The following is an 11938-nucleotide window of genomic DNA, read 5'->3' as shown; positions in this document are numbered from 1 at the left end:
AAGCTTTTTGATGACTGCTTCAATTTCTTCCATAGTTATTGGCCTGTTGAGATTTTTAGATTCTTCCTGATTGAGTTTTGGAATGTTGTATTTTTCTAGGAATTTGTCCATTTCCTCCAGGTTGTCTAGTTTGTTGGAGTAGAGCTGTCCATAGTATTTTTTAACAATCATTTGTATTTCTGTGGGGTCTGTTGTTATTTCGCCTCTATCGTTTCTGATTTTGTTTATTTGGGTCCTCTCTCTTTGCTTCTTGGTGAGTCTGGCTAGAGGTTTGTCAATCTTGTTTATCCTTTCAAAGAACCAGCTCTTGGTTTCATTGATTTTCTGTATTGTTTTTTTGGTCTCTATGTCATTTATTTCTGCTCTAATCTTTATTATCTCCTTCCTTCTCCTCACTCTGGGGTTTTCTTGTTGCTCTCTTTCTAATTCTTTGAGTTGTAGAGTTAGATGATTTACTACCATTTTTTCTTGTTTTTTGAGATAGGCCTGTAAAACTATAAACTTCCCTCTCAGGACTGCTTTCATTGTGTCCCATAGGTTTTGGATTGTTGTGTTTTCATTGTCATTAGTTTCCAGGATGTTTCGAATTTCTTCTTTGATTTCATTGGTAACCCAATCAATATTTAATAGCATGCTATTCAGCTTCCAGGTGTTTGAGTATTTTGGGTTGTTTTTATTGTAGTTTATTTCTAATATTATGCCATCGTGGTCTGCGAAGACGCTTTTTATGATTTCTATTTTCTTGAATTTGGGGATACTTTGCTTGTGACCCAATATATGGTCTATTTTTGAATATGTCCCATGAGCACTTGAGAAGAACGTATATTCCCTGGCTTTGGGGTGAAGTGTTCTGAAGATGTCTATTAAGTCCATCTGATCTAGTGAGTCATTTAGGATTGCTGTCTCTTTGCTGATTATTTATCTAGAGGACTTATCCAGTGCTGTCAGTGGTGTATTAAAGTCCCCTACTATGATTGTATTGTTGTCGATCTCTCCTTTGATATCTTCCAGGAGTTTTTTTATGAATTTGGGTGCTCCTGCATTGGGTGCATATATGTTTACCAGGGTTATATCTTCTTGTTGTATTGATCCCTTTAGTATTATGAAGTGGCCTTCCTTATCTCTTGTTATGGCCTTCACTTTGAGGTCTATTTTGTCCGATATAAGTATTGCTACCCCAGCTTTCTTTTCCTTTCCATTTGCCTGAAAGATATTTTTCCATCCTTTCACTTTCAGTCTGTGTGAGTCCCTTCTAATGAGGTGGGTTTCTTGTAGACAGCAGATGTATGGGTCATGTTTTTTTATCCATTCAGCCACTCGATGTCTTTTGTTTGGAGCATTTAGTCCGTTTACGTTTAAAGTTATTATTGAAAGGTACTTGTTTGTAGGCATTTCTGTTTTTGTGTGGCTGTTTTCTTTCTGAGCTTTTTATTTCTTATTTTTATACCAGTCCCTTTAGCATTCCTTGCATTGCTGGCTTGGTGGTGATAAACTCCCTTAGCCTTTTTTTGTCTGTGAAGCTTCTTATTTCCCCTTCAAGTTTGAATGATAGCCTTGCTGGATAGAGTATTCTTGGATTCAGTCCTTTGCTTTGCATCACTTTGTAAATTTCCGTCCATTCTTTTCTGGCCTGATGTGTTTCTGTTGAGAAATCATTTGACAATCTAATGGGAGATCCCTTGTATGTAACTTCCCGTCTCTCTCTTGCAGCCTGTAAGATTCTCTCTTTGTCCTGAACATTTGCCATGGTAATTATGATGTGTCTTGGTGTGGGTCTTTTTGGGTTCACCTTGTTTGGGACTGTCTGGGCTTGTGTGACTTTTTTCTTCCCCACCTCAGGGAAGTTTTCTGATATTATTTCTTCTAATAGGTTTTCTAATCCTTGTTCATCCTTCTGTTGATCTGGTACCCCTTTTATTCGTATGTTGTTTCGTTTCATGTTGTCCCAAAGCTCCCTTAGGCTCTCCTCCTGTCTTTTCATTTTTTTCTCCAATTGCAGTACAATTTGGGTGTGTTTTGCTTCCTTGTCTTCTAATTCACTAATTCGGTCCTCCGATTCACCCAGTCTACTGTTGATACTTTCAATGGAGTTTTTCATTGCAGCTATATCACTCTTCATTTCTTCTTGGGTCTTACTTAAGTTGTTGATTTTTTCATCTGTTTCGTCTTGCTTCTTGCAGAGGTTGTCGATTTTTTCCTCCATCCGGTTTATGCACTCTAGGACCCTTATTCTGAATTCTTTTTCTGTCATGTTGCATGCCTCTGTATTACTTATCTGCTTTTCTGGAGAGTCCTCCTTCTCTTTCCTTTGGTGGTTTCTTTCTCTACCCATGTTTGATCTCACTGACATATCTAGACGTTGAGTCGTTCAGTGGTTGCTCCCTTGGTGGCAGTGACTCCTTGGTCTGTGGTTGCTCTTCGGGTGGTTGCGGTAGCAGCTGCTCTTCAGTTGGCAGCAGCTCCTCTGGTGGGTGCTGTTCACAGCTGTGGTGGCTCTTCTGGCTGTTGGGGCGAGGTTTCACGTACAGCTGCTGTTCCTCAGCAGAGTGTGTGGTGCTCAGGAGGTTGCTGTTGCTTGGATCTGCTGCGTTGATTTAAAGGCACAAAATACAACACAACAAGGCACCACGTACCAGGCACTATACACAAATATATTCACGATATTAATAACCCCAAATAAAGGTGACCACCTGAATTAAGAGAATTAGGGGATAAGGAAGAAGGAAGAGAAAAAGATAAAAGAGAAAAAAGAAAAGAAAAGTAGGGACCAAAAAAAGGAGTGCAAAAATGAAATTGGGAAAAAGGAGGGGGGAAAATAAAAGCGAGATAAGAAAAGAAAAGAAAAAAAAAAGAGCGAAAAGAGAGAATGAAGTGGAAGAGGGGAAGAGACTTTTTTATATGAGGAGAATACTCCTATAGAACAGCCATTAATCCTAACAAATTCCAGCAACAGCTCCCTGGAGATGAATGCAAACTAGAAACAACCAATAATATAACGATGAAAATAGAATGGAGAACACTAATGCCAAAATAAAATAAAGAGAAAATAAAATGGCACTTTAAAAAAAAATGGTAAAATGGTAGCAGTAATAATACTGGTTAAAAATAAGAAGGTAGTAATTAAAAGGGTAAAATCAGGTGATGGAAAAAAGAAGAGAAAAAAAAGAAGAAAAGAAAAAAAATAAAAAAAAATAAAAAAAAATAAAATAAAAATTGGTTTCTTAGTTAAAAGGTGAAAAAAGAAAAGAAAAAAAATATATTGCAGTAGTGAAGGTCCTTCATTTCTTCTATTCTTCAGTGTGGCTCGCCTTAGACCTGCCAGGTATTCAGGAGGGTGTTGAGTTTCCCTGCGATACACTGTTCCTCTGTGTTGTAAACCACAGTCCTTATTTTAAAGCAAGCCGCATTTGTTTCCCAGACTGCCTTATTTTGTGTTTAGCAAAGAGTCAGTTTGTGGGTCAGCCTCTGGGTGGCAGTGCTCTGGGGTTGGCCTCTGAGGCTATAGGGCCTCTCTGTCCAGTGGGAGTTCACTGCCCAGAGCTGGCTGCGTAATAGTTACCAGTGCTGTGTTGTTGCTGGGATTGAAAATCCCTCTATAGGCCAGACCCTGTTCAAGAGTTCCTTCCTTTTTAGAGCAGCATAGTATTCCATCGTGTAGATGTACCACAGTTTTCTAATCCATTCATCTACTGATGGGCACTTAGGCTGTTTCCAGATCTTAGCTATGGTGAATTGTGCTGCTATGAACATAGGGGTGCATATATCCTTTCTGATTGGTGTTTCTGGTTTCTTGGGATATATTCCTAGAAGTGGGATCACAGGGTCAAATGGGAGTTCCATTTTCAGTTTTTTAAGGAAACTCCATACTGTCTTCCATAGTGGCTGCACCAGTCTGCATTCCCACCAGCAGTGCACAAGTGTTCCTTTTTCTCCACATCCTCTCCAGCACTTGTCGTTTGTTGATTTGTTGATGATAGCCAGTCTGACAGGTGTGAGATGGTACCTCATTGTTGTTTTGATTTGCATCTCTCGGATGATTAGTGACTTTGAGCATGTTTTCATATGTCTCTTGGCTTTCTGAATGTCCTCTTTTGAAAGGTGTCTATTTAGGTCCTTTGCCCATTTTTTTATTGGATTGTTTATCTTCCTTTTGTTAAGTTGTATGAGTTCCCTATAAATTTTGGAGATTAGGCCCTTATCAGATATGACATTGGCAAATATGTTTTCCCACACAGTGGGTTTTCTCGTTGTTTTGTTGATGGTTTCTTTTGCTGTGCAGAAGCTTTTTATTTTGATGTAGTCCCATTTGTTCATTTTCTCTTTCGTTTCAAGTGCCCTAGGAGCTGTATCAGTGAAGAAATTGCTTCGGCATATGTCTGAGATTTTTGTTGCCTTTGGATTCTTCTAGAATTTTTATGGTTTCCTGTCGTACATTTAAGTCCTTTATCCATTTTGAGTTTATTTTTGTGTATGGTGTAAGTTGGTGGTCTAGTTTCATTTTCTTGCATATATCTGTCCAATTTTCCCAACACCATTTCTTGAAGAGACTATGTTGGCTCCATTGTATGTTCTTGCCTCCTTTGTCAAATATTAATTGAGCATATTGGTTCGGGAGATTTCTGGGCTCTCTATTCTATTCCATTGATCTATATGCCTATTCTTGTGCCAGTACCAGGCAGTTTTGAGAACAGTGGCTTTGTAATACATCTTGATATCTGGTATTGAGATCCCACCTACTTTGGTCTTTTTCAGGATTGCTGCAGCTATTCAGGGTCTTTTTTTATTCCAGATGAATTTTTGGAGAGTTCGTTCTAGATCTCTGAAGTATGCCGTTGGTATTTTAATGGGAAGTGCGTTGAATTTATAGATTGCTTTGGGTAGTATGGACATTTTAATGATGTTGATTCTACCAATCCATGAACACGGTATGTTCTTCCATCTGTTTATGTCTTCCTCTATATCTTTTTTCAACGTCCTGTAGTTTTCTGAGTAGAGGTCTTTTACCTCTTTAGTTAAGTTTATTCCTAGGTAGCTTAATTTTTTTGGTGCGATGGTAAACGGGATTGTTTTTATAATCTCTCTTTCTGAAAGTTCACTATTGGTGTATAGAAATGCCTCGGATTTCTTGGGGTTAATTTTGTATCCTGCTACATTGCCAAATTCATGTATTAAGTCCAGTAGCTTTTTGATGGAGTCTCTAGGGTTTTGTATGTATAATATCATGTCGTCTGCAAATAAGGACAGTTTTACTTCCCCTTTTCCAATTTGGATGCCTTTTATTTCTTCTTCTTGCCGAATTGCAATGGCTAACACTTCCAGTACTATGTTGAACAGGAGTGGTGAGAGGGGGCATCCCTGTCTTGTTCCTGTTCTTAGGGGAAATGGTGTTAGTTTTTGTCCATTGAGTATGATGTTGGCTGTGGGCCTGTCATATATGGCTTTTATTATGTTGAGGTATGATCCTTCTACTCCCACCTTGCTGAGAGCTTTTATCAAAAATGGGTGTTGAATTTTGTCAAATGCTCTTTCTGCATCAATTGATATGACCATGTGGTTTTTTTCTTTCAATTTGTTTATGTGATGTATCACGTTTATTGATTTGCGGATATTGTACCATCCTTGCATCCCTGGGATAAATCCTACTTGGTCATGGTGTATGATCTTTCTGATGTACTGCTGGATCCGATTTGCTAAGATTTTGTTGAGGATTTTGGCATCTATGTTCATGAGGGATATTGGCCTGTAATTCTCTTTCACTGTGTTGTCTTTACCTGGTTTTGGTATTAGGGTGATGCTGGCTTCATAGAATGAGCTTGGAAGTGTTCCTTCCTCTTGAATTTTTTGTAGTAGTCTGAGGAGGATAGGTTTTAGTTCTTCCTTGAATGTTTGGTAAAACTCCCCTGTGAAGCCGTCTGGTCCTGGGCTTTTGTTTGCTGGAAGCTTTTTGATGACTGCTTCAATTTCTTCCATAGTTATTGGCCTGTTGAGATTTTTAGATTCTTCCTGATTGAGTTTTGGAATGTTGTATTTTTCTAGGAATTTGTCCATTTCCTCCAGGTTGTCTAGTTTGTTGGAGTAGAGCTGTCCATAGTATTTTTTAACAATCATTTGTATTTCTGTGGGGTCTGTTGTTATTTCGCCTCTATCGTTTCTGATTTTGTTTATTTGGGTCCTCTCTCTTTGCTTCTTGGTGAGTCTGGCTAGAGGTTTGTCAATCTTGTTTATCCTTTCAAAGAACCAGCTCTTGGTTTCATTGATTTTCTGTATTGTTTTTTTGGTCTCTATGTCATTTATTTCTGCTCTAATCTTTATTATCTCCTTCCTTCTCCTCACTCTGGGGTTTTCTTGTTGCTCTCTTTCTAATTCTTTGAGTTGTAGAGTTAGATGATTTACTACCATTTTTTCTTGTTTTTTGAGATAGGCCTGTAGAACTATAAACTTCCCTCTCAGGACTGCTTTCATTGTGTCCCATAGGTTTTGGATTGTTGTGTTTTCATTGTCATTAGTTTCCAGGATGTTTCGAATTTCTTCTTTGATTTCATTGGTAACCCAATCAATATTTAATAGCATGCTATTCAGCTTCCAGGTGTTTGAGTATTTTGGGTTGTTTTTATTGTAGTTTATTTCTAATATTATGCCATCGTGGTCTGCGAAGACGCTTTTTATGATTTCTATTTTCTTGAATTTGGGGATACTTTGCTTGTGACCCAATATATGGTCTATTTTTGAATATGTCATATGAGCATTTGAGTAGAATGTATATTTCCTGGCTTTCGGGTGAAGTGTTCTGAAGATGTCTATTAAGTCCATCTGATCTAGTGAGTCATTTAGGATTGCTGTCTCTTTGCTGATTATTTATCTAGAGGACTTATCCAGTGCTGTCAGTGGTGTATTAAAGTCCCCTACTATGATTGTATTGTTGTCGATCTCTCCTTTGATATCTTCCAGGAGTTTTTTTATGAATTTGGGTGCTCCTGCATTGGGTGCATATATGTTTACCAGGGTTATATCTTCTTGTTGTATTGATCCCTTTAGTATTATGAAGTGGCCTTCCTTATCTCTTGTTATGGCCTTCACTTTGAGGTCTATTTTGTCCGATATAAGTATTGCTACCCCAGCTTTCTTTTCCTTTCCATTTGCCTGAAAGATATTTTTCCATCCTTTCACTTTCAGTCTGTGTGAGTCCCTTCTAATGAGGTGGGTTTCTTGTAGACAGCAGATGTATGGGTCATGTTTTTTTATCCATTCAGCCACTCGATGTCTTTTGTTTGGAGCATTTAGTCCGTTTACGTTTAAAGTTATTATTGAAAGGTACTTGTTTGTAGGCATTTCTGTTTTTGTGTGGCTGTTTTCTTTCTGAGCTTTTTATTTCTTATTTTTATACCAGTCCCTTTAGCATTCCTTGCATTGCTGGCTTGGTGGTGATAAACTCCCTTAGCCTTTTTTTGTCTGTGAAGCTTCTTATTTCCCCTTCAAGTCTGAATGATAGCCTTGCTGGATAGAGTATTCTTGGATTCAGTCCTTTGGTTTGCATCACTTTGTAAATTTCTGTCCATTCTTTTCTGGCCTGATGTGTTTCTGTTGAGAAATCATTTGACAATCTAATGGGAGATCCCTTGTATGTAACTTTCTGTCTCTCTCTTGCAGCCTGTAAGATTCTCTCTTTGTCCTGAACATTTGCCATGGTAATTATGATGTGTCTTGGTGTGGGTCTTTTTGGGTTCACCTTGTTTGGGACTGTCTGGGCTTGTGTGACTTTTTTCTTCCCCACCTCAGGGAAGTTTTCTGATATTATTTCTTCTAATAGGTTTTCTAATCCTTGTTCATCCTTCTGTTGTTCTGGTACCCCTATTATTCGTATGTTGTTTCGTTTCATGTTGTCCCAAAGCTCCCTTAGGCTCTCCTCCTGTCTTTTCATTTTTTTCTCCAATTGCAGTACATTTTGGGTGTGTTTTGCTTCCTTGTCTTCTAAATCACTAATTTGGTCCTCCGCTTCTCCTAGTCTACTGTTGATACTTTCAATGGAGTTTTTCATTGCAGCTATATCACTCTTCATTTCTTCTTGGGTCTTACTTAAGTTGTTGATTTTTTCATCTGTTTCTTCTAGCTTCTTCCATATGTTATCGATTTTTTCATCTGTTTCTTCTTGCTTCTTGCAGAGGTTGTCGATTTTTTCCTCCATCCGGTTTATGCACTCTAGGACCCTTATTCTGAATTCTTTTTCTGTCATGTTGCATGCCTCTGTATTACTTATCTGCTTTTCTGGAGAGTCCTCCTTCTCTTTCCATTGTGGGTTTCTTTGTCTACCCATGTTTGATCTCACTGACATATCTAGACGTTGAGTCGTTCAGTGGCTGCTCCCTTGGTGGCAGTGACTCCTTGGTCTGCGGTTGCTCTTCGGGCGGTTGCGGTAGCAGCTGCTCTTCAGTTGGCAGCAGCTCCTCTGGTGGGTGCTGTTCACAGCTGTGGTGGCTCTTCTGGCTGTTGGGGCGAGGTTTCACGTACAGCTGCTGTTCCTCAGCAGAGTGTGTGGTGCTCAGGAGGTTGCTGTTGCTTGGATCTGCTGTGTTGATTTAAAGGCACAAAATACAACACAACAAGGCACCACGTACCAGGCACTATACACAAATATATTCACGATATTAATAACCCCAAATAAAGGTGACCACCTGAATTAAGAGAATTAGGGGATAATTAAGAAGGAAGAGAAAAAGAGAAAAGAGAAAAAAGAAAAGAAAATTAGGGACCAAAAAAAGGAGTGCAAAAATGAAATTGGGAAAAAGGAGGGGGGAAAATAAAAGCGAGAAAAGAAAGGAAAAGAAATAAAAAGAGCGAAAAGAGAGAATGAAGTGGAAGAGGGGAAGAGACTTTTTTATATGAGGAGAATACTCCTATAGAACAGCCATTAATCCCAACAAATTCCAGCAACAGCTCCCTGGAGCTGAATGCAAGCTAGAAACAACCAATAATATAATGATGAAAATAGAATGGAGAACACTAATCCCAAAATAAAATAAAGAGAAAATAAAATGGCACTTTAAAAAAAAAATGGTAAAATGGTAGCAGTAATAATACTGGTTAAAAATAAGAAGGTAGTAATTAAAAGGGTAAAATCAGGTGATGGAAAAAAAGAAAAAAAAAAAAGAAGAAAAAAAAAAAAAAAAAAAAAAATAAAGAAAAAAAATTGGTTTCTTAGTTAAAAGGTGAAAAAAGAAAAAAAAATATTGCAGTAGTGAAGGTCCTTCGGTTCTTCTATTCTTCAGTGTGGCTCGCCTTAGACCTGCCAGGTATTCAGGAGAGTGTTGAGTTTCCCTGCGATACACTGTTCCTCTGTGTTGTAAACCACAGTCCTTATTTTAAAGCAAGCCGCATTTGTTTCCCAGACTGCCTTATTTTGTGTTTAGCAAAGAGTCAGTTTGTGGGTCAGCCTCTGGGTGGCAGTGTTCTGGGGTTGGCCTCTGAGGCTATAGGGCCTCTCTGTCCAGTGGAAGTTCACTGCCCAGAGCTGGCTGTGTAAGAGTTACCAGTGCTGTGTTGTTGCTGGGATTCCAATCTTTGTTTGTCATTAATATTTTTAAATATGCCGGTTATTCTGGAAAATGTATATCCTTTGGACAAACTTTACCTTTGCTACAACATCGAGTAAATTTCCCATAAGATGGTTTTACATCAGAGAAATTTAGTGATAGGCAAAATTGACATCTAACAGTCAGTCCACCACAACTGTGTTTGATAATTGCATCCTCATTTACTCCATTTTCGCTGTGAAGGCAGTTGGTACCAGTATTGGTAGTACTTGCTGATGACTGTTCTTTAGGTTCTGTCATTGCCACCACCTTCTTTCAACTTCAGAGGCATGTTGGTCTTTAGACATTTTCTGTCGATGACACCAGTTTCTTTTGACTGCAGAGCTACATTTGTGTTAGTAGTTGCTCTTTAGACATATTCCCACCTGCCTGCTGTCAGTGTCTGGGATGCAGGTGAATGAGAGTCCTGGCTGTCAGGCTTCTGAGAGCTGGCTGACCAACAGCTGATTCTGGATGATTCTGTGGGGGATGGGACTCTCTCCTCCCTGCTGTCAGAGTCTGGGCCGGTACCCACGCGGACATGGAGTCAAGTCCGCCTGCATCGGGAGACCCAGAGTCAAGTCCCTGCCCACTTGCATGTGCCTCAAAATCCCACGAGATGCAGACCTGCCTGTGCCCACACAGATGGATGCAGCATCCAGCCTCACAGAGCTGTGGGACCCCCTGCGGAGCCACCCCCGTGGCACACTGGGCTGAGGGAACTCCGGGGAAGCCACGTGGAGCAGGAGGGGGGGGGCTGCCCCCTGTAGGGCTGAGGGGACTCCTGTGGCAGGAGCGCATAGTGGCCAGCCCTGCCCCCACTGTGGGTGCTGCCATCTTGTGTTACGGGAACCCCACCTCCATTGTGGGCACAGTCATCTTGTGATAGGGGATGCTTGCCTCTGCTGTGGGTGCTGCCATCTTGTGTTACGGGAACCCCACCTCCATTGTGGGCACAGCCATCTTGTGTTATGGGATCCCCACCTCTGCTGTGGGGGCCACCATCTTGTTATTGTGTGATGGTCAATTTGCATATTCCCTCTTTATTAGACAGGATTTTGTTGTTACTTTGATCTGAATGAGATGTTCCATAATAAATGTTGCCTTTGAGTCCAATAACCAGTATTTACATACTTACCCAGCAGAGTTTTTTGTTTGTTGGTTTTGATTTGCAGAGGAAAGCTATGTTGCCACATGCCAACTCAAAAAAATTAGTGTAGCCATCTAAACTGACTCATTCTGAACAAGTTCACATAGCAGAAGTATATAGCATATATCAGAAAGTATGCATGCCAAAAACATTGAAACTATTTCTCATATTCTTCTTCTAATGGTGACATCTCTTGACCTTTACCTGCACCCTGAGTCAAGCACAGATGCTGAAGTATAGAATCTTGAAAAATGAGAGGATGGGGAGGGATAGGGGAAAGGACTGAAAAAAGAGGGGAGGAGCAGTTGAGGCATAGTGTAGTTTCTTAAGACAGGAATTTAAGTGGAAAAATGCCCCTGACAAGGGAATCCCAATTTGACAGAATATCTTTCCCAGCTACAAGGCATCTAGAATCCATTATTGCCACTTAGAGAAAAGAAAAAACAGAAAAAGGAACATAGGAATTTCCCATTAGGGTAAAGTAAGTTGTTTCTCTTTAATAAATTCATAGACTTAAATATGGAACCTCAGATACTATAGTCCAAAGCTAGTAAAACCAGAAGGTAAACAGTAAAAAATGTTTGGTTGCTTAAATGTTATTTTAGCCTTTATGTATATTATGTAAAGCAAAACATGGACATTTCATGAAATATGTCAAGCACAACTTTCTAAAGAAAAAGACTAACCATTTCTCTGATAAGAACTGCATTGCATATTCAATAGTGGATAAATCCTGTAAAAAAAAATTTCTCATAGCATTGTCATTAAGTGTTTTCCAGTGATTGAAAGAATCATACCATTTTCTTTCCTTTTACATAGAACTTTACAAGATTATCCACATGCAAGAAAAGCATAGCATAAATAATATCTTACCTATTAAGTTGCTTTCCATCTATGTTGAGACCAGGGCTTGGTGCCCCCTTAGGCCTCATTTCTCATCATGGCTGCCTGCTCTCTCTGAGCCTGCAACATTTTTTCAAACTGCTGACCCTTTATAATTTAATTTTGTATTTCACAGTCTAAAAGGAAACACACACACACACACACACACACACACACACACATATATATCAGAGGCCCAATACACAAAATTCAGGCATGGGTAGGGTCCCTAGGCCTGGCCGGCAATCAGAGCCAATCTATGGGGTAACCAGCAGGGCAATTGGGGGTGCCCCCGCTGGCAGCCGCCTTGGCCAGTCTCGTGTTGCCAGCTCGCCACCAT

Source organism: Myotis myotis, unplaced genomic scaffold (assembly GCF_014108235.1).
Source record: "Myotis myotis isolate mMyoMyo1 unplaced genomic scaffold, mMyoMyo1.p scaffold_m19_p_3, whole genome shotgun sequence".
NCBI lineage: Eukaryota > Metazoa > Chordata > Mammalia > Chiroptera > Vespertilionidae > Myotis > Myotis myotis.
This window is presented reverse-complemented; position numbering follows the sequence as displayed.